This window comes from Falco cherrug, chromosome 15, assembly GCF_023634085.1.
Source record: "Falco cherrug isolate bFalChe1 chromosome 15, bFalChe1.pri, whole genome shotgun sequence".
Lineage (NCBI taxonomy): Eukaryota > Metazoa > Chordata > Aves > Falconiformes > Falconidae > Falco > Falco cherrug.
Window position 1 is genome coordinate 23,031,477 of NC_073711.1, and position 13,585 is coordinate 23,045,061.

General features: G+C 55.0%; 1 long non-coding RNA gene across 1 annotated transcript; it reads left to right on the forward strand.

Moving 5' to 3' along the window:
• The first annotated feature begins 329 nt into the window (after positions 1-329).
• Positions 330-10,314, forward strand: LOC114016327 (uncharacterized). Its single transcript, XR_003560730.1, has 2 exons — positions 330-843; positions 10,063-10,314. It is a non-coding gene; the product is annotated as an uncharacterized LOC114016327 (long non-coding RNA).
• Positions 10,315-13,585: the final 3,271 nt, after the last annotated feature.

The following is a 13,585-nucleotide window of genomic DNA, read 5'->3' on the forward strand; positions in this document are numbered from 1 at the left end:
AGCTGCTCCTTGTGCCAAAGCCAGGCCCGGGGGGAGCATGCGCTCGGGTGGGATGGAGCGATCCCACACCTGTTTGCACTCGATGGGTGACGCGGGGGCGAGGGACGGCTGCTTTCATCCCACAGACAGGGTCGTGCTCACAGCTTCGCTCCAGAGAGACCCGGGGTCAGGGCTGGAGGGGCATTGCCACCTGGCTCCCATTAGGAGGGCTCCTTTCTCCGGAAGAGGACTGTGTCATTCCTCCACTCATGCCAATTATCCTGCTAGGTCTCTATTAGCCTGCACAAAACAAACCCTCCCAGTCCCATGCTCTGACAGCCCAGCAGACACGTCCTTGCTGAGGCGCTTTCCCACGTGCCGGCCGTCAGCCGCTCTCACCAGGTTGTGGATATGGCAAATGGCTGCTTTTGCCTTCCCCTTCCTCTGCTCGGGGCAATCGGTCTAATTTTTCTTCTTCTTTCCTATTTTTTCTCTCCTCCCTACTTGGCTGGGGTGAGATGTGGCTCCCTGATAAGGCTGGATACACCTTGGACAGATGCAGGGTGCCAGCCAGAACCATGAACTTGCAGGTCCAAAGGCCTCCAAAATTAAGGCAGAAGCATGGTCATGAGTGTGACAAGCTCCTCACTCTCCGCAGCACCTGGCTCAAGGGGAGCAATGTGCTCTTGGAGGTGCCATCTCCAAGGCCCCCGTTACAGAAGAAACGCAGCTCCCGGGCTGCAAGAGTTTTCTCCAGCTGCTCTTGGGCTGTTCCACCGTCAGCTCTCTGCTCCTGGAGAACAACAAATCAAGTAGCAAACCACTGAGGTTTGCTGCATGGCTGCCCTCCCCACTGCTCCCCAGGTAAGTGTTGCTGTAATAGGATTTGGTCCATGTTCCTGGAAACCCCTCTGAGAAGGATGTGGGGTTTTCAGCACGTTAACTCCTTCATGCATTAGAGAGGGTGAAACCCCACCGTGGCCACATCAAGCCCCAGGCTTTGCTGAGAGCCTTGGTCAGGGCACTGCAGCTATGGGAAGCAGCTGGTGGCTTTTGGGGGATGGAAGGAGAGCCAGCTTCTCCTCGGCCGGAGGGAAAGGGCACAGGGAAAATCATCCTGTGGCGACCCAGCAGCTGACTCCAGCACAGCCCTTGGCCTCCCATGCCAGGCTCACCAAAGCTGCCTAACCTTTTCTGCATTTCTCTGCTCTCATCCCATTGCAGGAGCCATTGTTTACAGCAGCAAATACCAGATCAGATCCCTTAAGCCAGCAGATTGAATGTGAAAATAAATTGCCTCTCACAAAGAGGGGGTTTTGACATGCCTGCATGCGTGGCTCTCTGCCTGTGGGTTTTTCTGGTTTGGCTGAGAAAGTCCCTGTCACAGAGGGCTGGTTCTGGGGCTGCACCTTGCTCCAAGCAGGGGGCACCCATGGCAGTGCAACCATGGTGTCTGGGGAGTGTGGAAGTGCAGGGAGTTAGAGACCTCACCTGCTGATGGGCGCGGCAGTGGGAAAGTGGTGTGAGAGCAGAGATGGGTGCTCAGGGCTCCCCAGCTGCAGCAGGATGGTTCCTCTCCCTATCATCCATCCCTGCACCCCCTCCCAGAGCACCCCTGCTCTGGGCTTGGGAAAGGGCAGCTTCCTAATGGCTTGTGTTTGTCCATACAGTCGGGACTTTCCTCCACACCAAGCTAGAGGTTATTTGAGGCTGCTTTCTTTTTTGTCACATCCTCATGTTCCACTAAAAAAATAAATAAATTTAAAAGTCCTCCGTAACAACAGCCTGTAACATGTTATGTTAGAAACCCTTCATGCATGGAGCTCTGGTATCCAACGTGGAGCACCCTGTGCGAGGCTGAACCCCCCCAGCTCTCAGCTGAGGCACTTCTGAACTCAGCTCAGCTGCACGGCTCTGGGTGCTGAACCGCAGTCACGCCCGAGGGCACCGGGTCCACACGCTGCCCACTGTGTCCCCACGGGGCTGTGGCATGGCCACGCTCCCCCCGCTGTGCTGCTTAGCCCTGCCCAGGCTCTCAAGCCAGGGGACAGGAGCAGCCCGGGGCAGGCTGTGGGAGCGAGGTGGCTGGGAAGCGTTTGGGGGATCCTGTCCCTGCAGCTATGGAGGTGAAGCTGCCGGGCACTGGAGCAGCTGCCCACCGTGGGGCCCGGGGCCCGTGGGACCCCAGGGCTGCCGGGGCCCCAGACTGGAGTGACTGGAAATGGGGAAGATTCACAGCACAGAGACTGAGACTATAAAGGGAGCTAAGGAAACTCATAAGGAGGTGTAAATTGGAACAATATGGGCTGTGTCGTGTCCTGATTTGGCTTCAGGGAATTAAGAGCTAATCTTTTCCCTGGGACTGGGATTGCTAGAGTTGTGCATGCAGCACACAGGGGAGTTTGTGATCTCTGAGTAAAGCCAGCGAGTGCCAATGCAGGAGATGCAGGACTGAGACTTCAGATGATTATTTTTACATTTGGTCTTTCTGTGGTTATTGAAGTGCACGTTTAAAGTAAAAGCCTCCTTCTGCAGATCTGCTTTTTTAATAAAGGACGCCTGTGTGTGCTCAACCGAGAGAAATAGGTAACAAATTGGTGACTGTGGGTTGGAAATCGGCGGCAGCGGGTTGTAAACTGGAGGAATCTAGTAGGGCTTGTATGCCAGTAATAAAAGCAATTCCCGCCTGGCAACGGGGGGACTGGACATGGATTGAGGTGGCTGGGCTGGGAAAAGAGCAGTGGGTGATGCTCCAGTCTCTTGCCCTTGACCTAAAGTGGGATTTGACTCCTGGGAGGGAGGTTTGCCTCCCTGCCTGCATTGCTCCTTTGCATGGAAATATGAAATGAAAGCAAACATATATGTGTGTTTATATCAATGTATACATGCAAAGACATTAAGAAACTGCATACCTCACTGAAAACTTGGTTTTATAATGATGTAACACAACAATACGACGTGGACTTCATCCATCTGAATGCTCTTCAAGAAAACTTGGGTTGATAGGGTTTTTTATCTGCTTTTTCTCAAAATAATTCTGTTACTGCTCCCATGAAGGGCTCCATTTTTGGGGCATGCCCTTCCCTACCCACTGAGCTGTCTCTGCACTGTGTCCATGCAGGAGGCTGCCTGCTGCAGCCCTGGCCTGTGCCCTAGCCCTGCCAGCCAGACCCCCTCCCCTCCTGTCAAGTTTCCTTGCTATCTAGGTCAAAGATTAGCAAGAGCAATAAAAAAAAAAAAAAAAAAAAAAAAGAGAGAAAGCAAAAGCCAGCATCATGCCTTTCATGCGGATATTATTTGCTGCTTGCAATGGAAAATACATCCCCCCCTGCACTTCAGTCTCCAGCCTTCCCCATGTTCCCGCACACCCAGGTCTGAGCAAGAGGAGGAGGAGGAGGGTGGCATACCTGTGGAGGCATCAGCATGGCCAGCCTGGAGGCAGGACCATCTGGGACCCAGGAGTATGCTGCAACCCTCCCACTACCTTGGCCAGCCCAGCTCACAGTGCCCATGGGTACTCTGGGGACGGGGGCAAACCTGGCCTCCCTGGGGCATCCCGCAAGGCCCCCTTGGTTATATTTGCATGAAAGAGCCCTCGTTGGAAATCAAAGCCCTCCCCTGCAAGACACCAAGCCCCATGTGCTCTTGACCCCTAGTCCAAGGGGATGCGTGAGATCAGTGTCCTTGGGCTGTGCTGGGTGCTGGTGGGCAGCTCCCAGCAGTATGCTGGGGTGGTGGGCAGACCCCTGGGAAGGTGCTGGTCAGGGCGTTCTGCCGTGCAGGAGGGCCTCAGGTGGTGCCAGCTGAAGGCAGCACAGCCGTGCCTGCCAGCCCAGATTGTTTCAGCCCAGCGACCGCACAAGTGGCTTTGCTATAGCTGCAAGTTGATCTCATGGAAGGAAATTGAATTGTCGTCAGGGCTGGGTTTTATCTGGGCTTTGGGCTCCACTGCCTGGCTCGGCCTATTAACGTTTGCTTGTCTGATTACAGACACAGCTTGGGGTGAGAGGTCAGGTTTAAATCATGCCTTTTTCCTTTCTCATCAGAAAGCATGTTGCTGAGGGATGCGTGGGAGGAGTGGGGGCCAGGGGCTGGCAGATGATCCCCCAGGCAGCTGCCAGGTGAGACAGGGCAAGGGTGGGGGGGCTGGTAAAGGGCAGCCCCGGCAAGGGCAGCAGCTTCTCCGGGCAGCAAAGCATTGCCAAGCATCCCAGGTGATGGGAGCTCTGTGGTCAGGGGGAGCCCAGGAGGTACAGAGGGTCACTGCAGGTCCAAAGGTCTTTGCCATGATGTGCCTGTCCAAACTGCCCTGATGGCTAGAGGGATGATGAGGATGGTCAGATTCCATTGCCAGAGGACAGGGGTTTTACTGTTATCTCTGAGCCAGCAGATTGGGGCTGGAGAGGGAGACCCACAGGTCCCCACATGGCTCAGGCCATAGTAATGGGTGCTTGATCAGCCCCTCGTTGGCATGGCTGGGGGCCTGGGGGCCTCCTGGTCACAGGCAGCATCTGCATGCCAACACTGAGTGCACAAGCATTGCAAGATGGGCTTTGGAGCACCAGGTGGTTATGATTTTTCATTGATGTGAGTACTTTATCTTATGCTCACCTTGTGGTGTCTGGATCTGTAGGAATCTTGTTTTGAAATGTGTTTTTCTCCCAGCTGCAAACATGGGTGACCTACTATTTTTACTCAAAAAAACAGAAAGGGAAAAGCAAAGCCAAAAGTGACCTTTCTTCTGTAATCACAGGACTCCAGGAGCTGAAGATTTAAGGAAATATATCAGTACAGAGAGAAGGTGCCTACTGGTGGCATTAAGCTGCCTAAACTGAAGTGTGTGAGGACTTCGGCACTATTGGGAAGCTGTGACCACTGGGGCTGGCCAGCAGCATCCCCGTGGGGATGGGACCTTTAAACGGCTGGCAATCACAGCTTGTTACTGCCAGTGGAACCTGGCCGTCCCCTCCCCAACCCCCCAAAGCCCCTCGGTTAAGATTCTTTAATGACCTTAATCACCAGTTCATTTACAGCAGTCACTTTCCCCACTGCTGCCGCCCCCACCCCCAGCATGGGAATAACATCTGCTACCCCACATTGCCCCTATAAACCGCTCCTATTTCACATCACAAAAAATATACAGGGCATTAAACTAGGTATGTTTTATAGGGGAACTGTCAAGCAGCTTAAATCCAGGCTCTGACCTACTTAAAAGTTGTCCTAATCAGGGGAGGCATGTGTGTGTGTGCTGAGTTCACATCTCCACTTCTCTGTGTCACCCTGGTGCTAAGAAATGAAAATGGAAGTTATTTACAGACCGGAGGAGTCACATTGTGGTAGGAGAGCGGTGCTGTGTGTCTGTGCTACTCAGGTGCAGGCAGGGTGGGCAGGGCAGGCAGGGCAGCAAGGCATCCTGTCCTGTGGACAACAGCCCCGTGGGGATGGGAAGCAACAAGGATGGAGAAGGGAGTCTTGCCCAGCCTTGAAAGCAGCCCTGGCTCCTGCTGACCTGTGTTTTGTAACACTGGAGTCATCTGTAAATGTGGGGTGCTATGGAGGCTGTGGCCTGCAGAGGAAGAGGAGGGATGCTAGTGCTGACCAGCAAAGGCAGGGTGCTTGTGTTTAGTTGCCTTTTCTGCCACAGGCTTCCCGCGGGATGACCTGGGTGCTGCACCCCACCAATAACCAGGAGCTGGGACTGTATGAGGAGCAATGCCCCAGCTGGGAGGAGGCACTCAGGGGTGTCAGTGGTGGACCACCCCTGGGCTTTGCCTCGCTGCATGGTTGCAGCTCCTGGGCCAGCACCCCCAGGGCAGCCCATGCTGCTTTCAACAGGACTGAGGTTTGTGTGGCAGTGGGTACAGGTGAAGTGGGTGCTATTTCTGGGGGGAGCAATTGTGCTGCGGGGCAGCAAGGGAAGGGCAAGGCATTCAGCGCTGGAGCTCATGCCGTGGAGGTTTGGGCTGGACCCATCTTGCTCCCTGCTAGTGAGTCCTTGCCCAGACTCCTGGCCAGCACTGGGTTCATGGTGCGTGGAGCCAAGCAAGGGCTAGCAAGGGTGCCTTGCCATATTTGATAAACGTCCCCTCTGGTGCTGCAAGAGGAGGATCCTACGGCTGAGGGTGCCACTCACAGCACTGGTGGGGGCAGTTGAATTTCCCTGCCCTCCTCTGCCGTGGCCATCTGCAGCCTCTGAGGTCTTAAACACCAGATATTTATGAAGTGTCTGTAACTCCTCTGATGGGTGGCAATGCTGCCAGCAGAAACACCCCTTCCCTTCCCTGCGCTCCCGGCACCCCGCCAGCCCAGGAGGAAGAGAAATGAGGCTTCACCACTGTTAATTCAAACCAGCACTGAAAGTGAAAGGGATGGTGGCGAGGGGCTGCTGGGGGGCTGCTCCATGCACCCTGAGCCCAGCCCCCAGACCTGACCCATGCCCAGCCTGGGAACGCCACTTGGTGGGGAGCATCCTGCTGAGCTGGCAGAGCTGCAGCAGGTCAAAGCCACATCGGGGTAAAGGGGGACTCCCAGCTCACTGGGCAGACAGTCACCTCCATCCCATCCCCAGATGTGTCCTCAGCCAGCCTCCACCTCTTGGAGACCATCCTGAGACTCAGATCAGTGCCAAGGAGCTTTGTGCATCTCTTCTCTGATGGGGCAGGTCGGTGCATGCTGCTGGCCTTGACTCTCTGGTGTAGGTGATATGCTGGTTCCAGCACATCTCCATGCTGGGACCCCCACTGTGCTGCCCCAGCCGCCGGCCCCTGAGGCTTGTCATGCGATGGGTGGGATGAGCAAATGCTGACACAACACAGCTAATTCCCACAACATGTGCCTGCAGCCCACAACAAGTTAGGAGACGGAGCAGGGGTAGGTCACCATGTCTTCCTGGGTGCACTGGGAGGGAAGGGCCCCTCCTGCCCTCCAGGTGCTGATTCAGTCTCCCAAGACAGTGTGCCCAGCTGTGCCATGAGTCATGAGGCGAGGAGCAGGCACCCGCCCTGGCGCATGGGAGCAGGGCTCCCAGCCCGGCTGGGGTCCCAGCACTGCCTGGCACCCGCGCAGGGCTCCTGGGCATGCCCCGGGTGGGACGGGGTACCAGGCACTGCGCCTCCTTGTCAGGGCCAGGGATTTGCTGTGGAGGGTCTCAGGAATTAAAAAGTTCCCGAGGCCAAATCCTGCTTCCATGTAGCTGCTCTGCATCAGGCAAGGCAGAGTGGTGCCCAGCCCCGGGCTCCCGGAGGGTGCAGCAGCCAGCTGAGCCCTTGCCTCTGCCCTGGCTGTGGAGGTGAAGCCTTCGGCCAGGACATCGTGCTGTCCTCAGCTGTTTGTGGCTTGTCTGTGCTCACTCTTGGTTCCCACTCCCAAAGGTGTTTGGACAAAATAATGAGGCAGGAAAAGGAGCTTTGCCCCCACAGAGAAGGGACCAAACCAACGAGCCATGGGGCAGCCCCGTCCCGGCCATGGCTCTGTGGGGCAATGAGTTCCCCAGGGCTCCTCCGTCATAGGTTTTGCCCTGGATCTTCCCCTCTGAGCTGGGAGCTCAGCCCTCCCAGCGCCCTGATCTCTTCCCCCTTGCCTCTCTTTGTCACTGGACTTTCCTATTTCTTTCTCATCACCTGTCCAGACCCCTGGGTTTGCCAGACCCCCGCTGCCAGCACGGAGGTGTCGGGCTCGGGCCGTGCCAGGGGGCACTGGGGTGGCCCCGGAGCCGGGGTGCAGGGTGAGGGGCTGCCTGGCCGCACAGCCTCCACATCCCCACTGGCTGCCATTCCTCCCCTCGCCCTCGGCCCTGCACGGTGGGACACCGGGGCTTGCAGACATCAAAGGGGCTGCTTTAATGGGGGATTGAGTGTTCAGGTTAGTGCCCTGGGTATCTGCTCCTTTCCACCCCCCGCCCCCACCCCGCAAGGCACTTAGTCCCTAATTAAACTGTACACAGCATTCCTTCCCCATCACACCTCGTAAAAACAAGGAACCCACAGAAATGGGCTGTGTTACTCTGAGGATAATGATCACGGCATGGTGCAGCGAGGGCTGTGACTCCAGCGGAGAGCAGAGACCTTGCCAGGGAAAGTGTGACCTGGGAAGGGGGGTGCTTCTTCCAGTGTCAGTCACTTTGCGTTGGCATATGTGCAAATAAGTAGTAATCCACCGTAATGAGAGAGAAAAAAAACCCCCGATTTGCAAACATACACGGGTGGCTGGGGGAGGTGTGACAGAGGTGTGAGCTGAATGGGGCAGGCTGCTCGTGATGTCGCACAGAGGTGGACTCTGCAAAGACTTTGCTGCTGAGGGCTCCGTAAGCAGGGGGAGCCCATCACTGTGGTTTCTGGCCTGCTCACCCTTGCTGCCAGGATCAAGCCTGGGAATATGGCAGTCCTCGATATCACAGGTATTGGATGTCAGGGATTCAAAGGGGAATATAAATGGGGATTATAAAACTGATTCTGTAAAGGGAATCCAAATATGTAGAACTGAAATCTTCCATTTCAGAGGCTCAATTTAGACTTGGAAAACCTGGAACCCTCCTGCTCTCTGCAGCCATGCAGAACGTGAGGGAGTTTGTCGCCAGATGTAGTTTGCTCCTTTGTCCGTAGCATCCTGGTCCATCCCGCTGCCCTCCCAGCCCCAGGCAGGGTGGCCTTCCCCAGGCAGCCACGTTCCACTGAAGCAGCAAAACGCATTGCTTGTTTGGCTTTGGGGTCTGGCAGGGTGAGAAGAGGCATTCAGACAGATGCTATTGATCACTGTTCCTATTGCCTTTCCTATCAAACCAGGGCAGGTTTTTAGGATAGTCAGGTACTTGCTCCCAGTGAGCTCTGGGTGCCTGCCCAGCGAGGGTGCCCTGTCCTTTCCCAGCTCCGATGGGGATGCAGGGTGCTGCCAGGCAGGATAATCAGGCACCTCCCCCTGATGCTTGGACACATCTCCCGGTGTGGGCAGAGGTCGGAGGGCTTCCCTCCTCCAGCCTGGTCCACCGTCCCCCTTTAATGTGTTTTACACATGTGATGAATATCGAAGGAATTTGTTTTTTAAAGCCTGTTTTGATTGAAATTGCACACAAACCAGCTCATGCTTGAGGCCTTCCTGTAAGTTATTATTATTTTTTTCATTTTGGGGGAAGATTATGTTTCTTAGGCAAACAGGAAAAACAACAGGCAAAAAAGGCTCTGTTTGTTTCTTTAGCTTGGAGCTCAATCTTGGAGTGGTTCCTTGTATTGGAGATGACGGTGCAGACAGCGCCATGGCATCAGAGGGTCCCGCTGATGTGCAAAGGGCCGGCTTGGGGTAACACTGCTGTTCCCTGAGTACAGGCGATCTTGCAGGGAGGGACACAGCAGAAGGAGCAGAAGGAGCTTCCCCAGCCAAACCAGTGGGGACACAGGTCCTTGGAGATAGGAGACCAGCAAAGCCCATGCCTGTGTTCAGGTTTTAAATATTTTAGAGTTTTGGGGTGTGATATTTCTTTTTTAGGGGCCACAAAGAGCAGTGCACCCCAAACGCTGACTGCTGGAGAGAGCAGCTCTGCTGAGGGACCCTCCATGGGCACTTCTGCAAATCGGCACAGCCTCTCCTCTGCCTTCAAATAACACACATGGCCACTGGCACAGCAGTGCAGATGGGCACATGTGGAATGGCTGCTGGTGATCTGGGTGTGTGAGCACACCAGATGGTGCAACCCACCCTTTTGTCCCCCGTCCTGCCTTGCACCATGATGCTTGGACCAACCATGTTCCCCGTAGCAAGGATGTACCTTCAAGTCAGAAGCTGTAGGTAGCCCTGAGGTAGTGTCTGAAAGACCATCCAAGTAACTCTGGCATGCAGGCAAGTGGGACTGAACCAGTGGGGTAGCTGGGGGGGTGTTTTCCTCTCTTCCTCCTCCAAAGGAGGAGGAGGAGGGAGCAGAAAGAGCTGCTGGAGGCTCTGCAGGGTTTCACACTAACAGGGAGTGTGAAAGCGGCTGTGGGTGGGAGCAGGAGCCCCTCTTGGTGGGAACGAGGAGGTGTTTGCAGGTCATTTCAGCATGTTGTCCCAGTCAAATATTTGTCTAGTGAATAAATATATTGTTGTTTTTTTCAGTGAGGAAATGAGGAGACTGCAAAGAAAAATAATGAAAAGCCTTTCTTGTGCAGTCCTGCTCTGCAAGAACCTGGATCAGGCCCTCGCCTTCTCCTTGGCCCTCACGCTATAAGAAACCCTGCTGCGGATTTCACAACGGTGTGATTGACAAGATTAGAAATTATCTCCCCCTCTCTCTACATATAAGGTTACTGCCGCTCCAGGCACAGTGTGAAATTCCCCTTGCCGGAGCTCATTAAATGGGTCAATGGACGTGTTCCAGCTTCTCTGCAGTTCACAAAGGGCTGAGTCCTGACCACCCCACCAAACTCTGTCCCAGGCTGTTGATGAGTAAGTGCTTCCATATGGCTCACCTCAGCATCTCCAGAAAGATAACAGAGAGCTAATGGCTTGCAGATTCCACGGATGCTCGTAGTCAAACGTGCAGAGGAACTGGGGGCTCGGGGCTGTGTTCAATCACAGCTGATTGGGACAGAGGGGACCCGCGGGCTCCCTGCCAGCCTTCATCCCCCGCAGACCTTCCCTTGGGCTGGGGGGCACCAGGAAAGGGCAGCACATTCACACAGTCACGTTGGGAACAGGGAGCAGAGAGAAGGGTGAGCGGGCAGCTGCAACCCCGGATGCACCAGGGGCTGGTGGGTGAGGTGATGTCCTCAGATGTGCAGCTCTGAGCTCTCACGGCATCCTACAGCCCCTGGGACGAGCAACTACAGCTATCCAGCAGTGGCAGGACCCTTTTCTTGTAGTGAATGCACCCACAGGCCACTCAGATGCCTTCAGGCCAGCAAGCCAGTGATACGGTTTTGGTGATGGGAAGATGGGGAAGAATATGGTGAAAGCATTCCTTCTGAGGCATTTGCCCTTTTCCTTTTTTTTTTTTTTTTTTTTTTTTTTTAATGTCACTTCAGTGAGGAGGTGGATTCTCTGAATCATATTTACTGTAAGGAATGATTTGCAAATTTACCCTTGACATTCATTCCTGTCTGTGAATCTGCTTGTAGACCACATGCTCATCCTGAAACTCCTGCTTGTGTTGGCTGGCTGTGGGCATCACCTGGCATTTCTCCTCTCCTGCAGCTGGACGGCTCCTCTTGCTTACCGGTGCAGGGAGGATTTCAAATACATCCAAACACACTGTTCAAAATGCTGCTGTTGAATATTTGAGTATAAAGTTCATATTTAATGAGCACAAGTGCTGGGAAAGTTTGAGCACCAACATAATTCATACGGAAGAGACACAATGGGGTCAAGAGCACAGGTGAATCGAAGCGGTCCCCATGTCAGAACAAGCACTTGTGGGATGTGGTTTTCTCTGCCGAGGCTGCTTCATCACCTCCTGGCAGTGCTGCCACTCGGTCCCCAGCCATCCCGTATGGCAGGGAGGTGTTTGGGGATGCTCTGGGAGACAGTCCCCTGCGCTTGAAGATGTTAAAAAAGGATTAAATTTTGCAATGCAGGGTCTTCTCAGCTCTCCCGTCACCAGATAGCCACCTAGGCCCACTGTCATGGTGCTGAGGATGGAGATGGAGTCTCATGCTGAAGGAGTTCCTTTACCCAAGAAGTGTCTGCGTGTGACACAGAAGCAGGAGGGCTCGGGATCGCTGTGCTTGTGGAGTGGTGGCTGAATGTACTGCTGGAGGAGCTGTGACCTGTGAGGTTTACGGTCTCCTAATTATCCAGCTCAGCATCGTCACCATCCAATTACATCCCTTCAGTCCTGGGTATTTGTGTAACTAACAACTGATTAAAGTCCCCGCTCCCAGCTCCCCAGGGCTGCTTTCCTTGGAGTCAGGCAGTGATGCAGCGTGGTAGTGCCTGACAAGCTCTTGACACTGCTTTCGGGGGGGGACTTGCTTCCCAGGATCATGGTCCCTGCTCTCATGCGAGCCTGTGAATGGGCTGCAGGCACGGCTCCACCTCACCAGGACTGATCTGAGTTGGCACTGTCTCAGTGAGCATCACTCTGCATTCTTTTTGCAAGGGATGAGAGGAAAGCACAGCTCAGGGATGCTCTTTCACTCTGCACCTCTCTTCAGCTGTGCTAGAGGGTAATTCTAGTGCAGGATGCTCAGGCATTTCCAGCACAGGTCTCTCAAAGGGAAGGCTCTTCCCCATCTAGAACTGCTCTCTGAGTGACTCCATACCACTGTGGGGCCCCCTTTCCCAGGTGAGCCCCACAAACAAACGGGTTGAGAGAAAGGGAACATGTCCCCAAGGTGGAAACAGGGGCTGCTATCAGGTCCTTCTGCCTGCGGGCAGCTCAGCTTCAGAGCTCTTTCTTCCCTTCCCTCCTTCAGTGAGAAGCTGGAAATCCCCCTCCCTGTCTGCTTTACAGGCTGAAGCTGAAATAAATGAAATTACCTTTAATTATTCTCATTACTTTCCTTGGGAATGCTGGAGTGAAAGGCAGCATTTAGCTGTGAGCTACAGCAGGGCTCTGCCCTTCCTCCTGCCCCCCCAGCCTGCTGCCAGGGGAGCCAGCCCTCCCAGCCCTCCGCCACAAGGCATGACTCACTCCTCTAGTGCCCTGGACACACACAGAGCTCCCTTCTCTACCCGTGGAGGAAGAAAGGTGGGGACAGGAGGGGAAGAAAGCAGACAGAGTGTGGGGCAGGCATAGGGGGAGAGCTGAGAGCAGGGGGGACCAGGGTTCAGGGGCTGGGGGCTTGCAGGGGTCAGGGCTCACAGCCGGGCAGGGATAACCTGCCCATTTCCAGAGCACCTCTGGGCTTCATTAGCCTCGGGGGGGGGGCGGGGAGGGGCGGCACAGGGGCAGTGCAGGAGGGTGGGGGGTGGCTCTTGCACCTTCCTGGCAGCTTGCAGCTCAGCAGAGCCTAGGCAGGAGGTTGTCTGGCCATAGGGCACTTCCACTGCAGTGCATCCCTTTTTCACCACTTGTTTGTCCCATCCTGTGAGGTGCTGGGGGACAGATCCTGCAGGTCTCAGCACATCGCTGCCTACAGCAGGACGATGGGCAGGACATGCTTCCAGCCGGGAGGGTGCTGCCTTAGCTCCCAACCTCAGCGATGCTGGAAAAGAGCTGCCAATTATTCTTCCCTGTTTAATGATTTCTGGACCTGCAGCTTCGTTACGTGCCGTCTGGCACCTTTCAGCAGGTGCTTGCTGGGATATTTATGTATACAGGTCAAGCAGGCTGGCTCTGGAGAGGCTGTGAGGCTTCAGGCTGCTTCGCTCGGTGTGGCCGCCCGCCTCGTGCCCATCCAGGGGTGAGCCAGGACTGAGACCATGGGCACAGGCAGCCAGGTGCTCTTGCTCCCTGGAGCTGCCACTGCTCTGCACGGCTGCATGCCCTTGCATCTTGTCTCCCCATCCCCTAGGCATGGAGAAGGAGGATTTTCCTTTTCCCAGCAGCAGGGCTGGGAAGGACCATCCACCCTTGCATCCAGTTCATGTCCAGCAGACAAAAAAGAGCAAATAAAACACCATCCCCACGGGATCTCCCAAAAATAGACCTTCTCTGGACACCCTGGCAGCAGCAGGGAAAGCCTTGTCATCTGAGAAG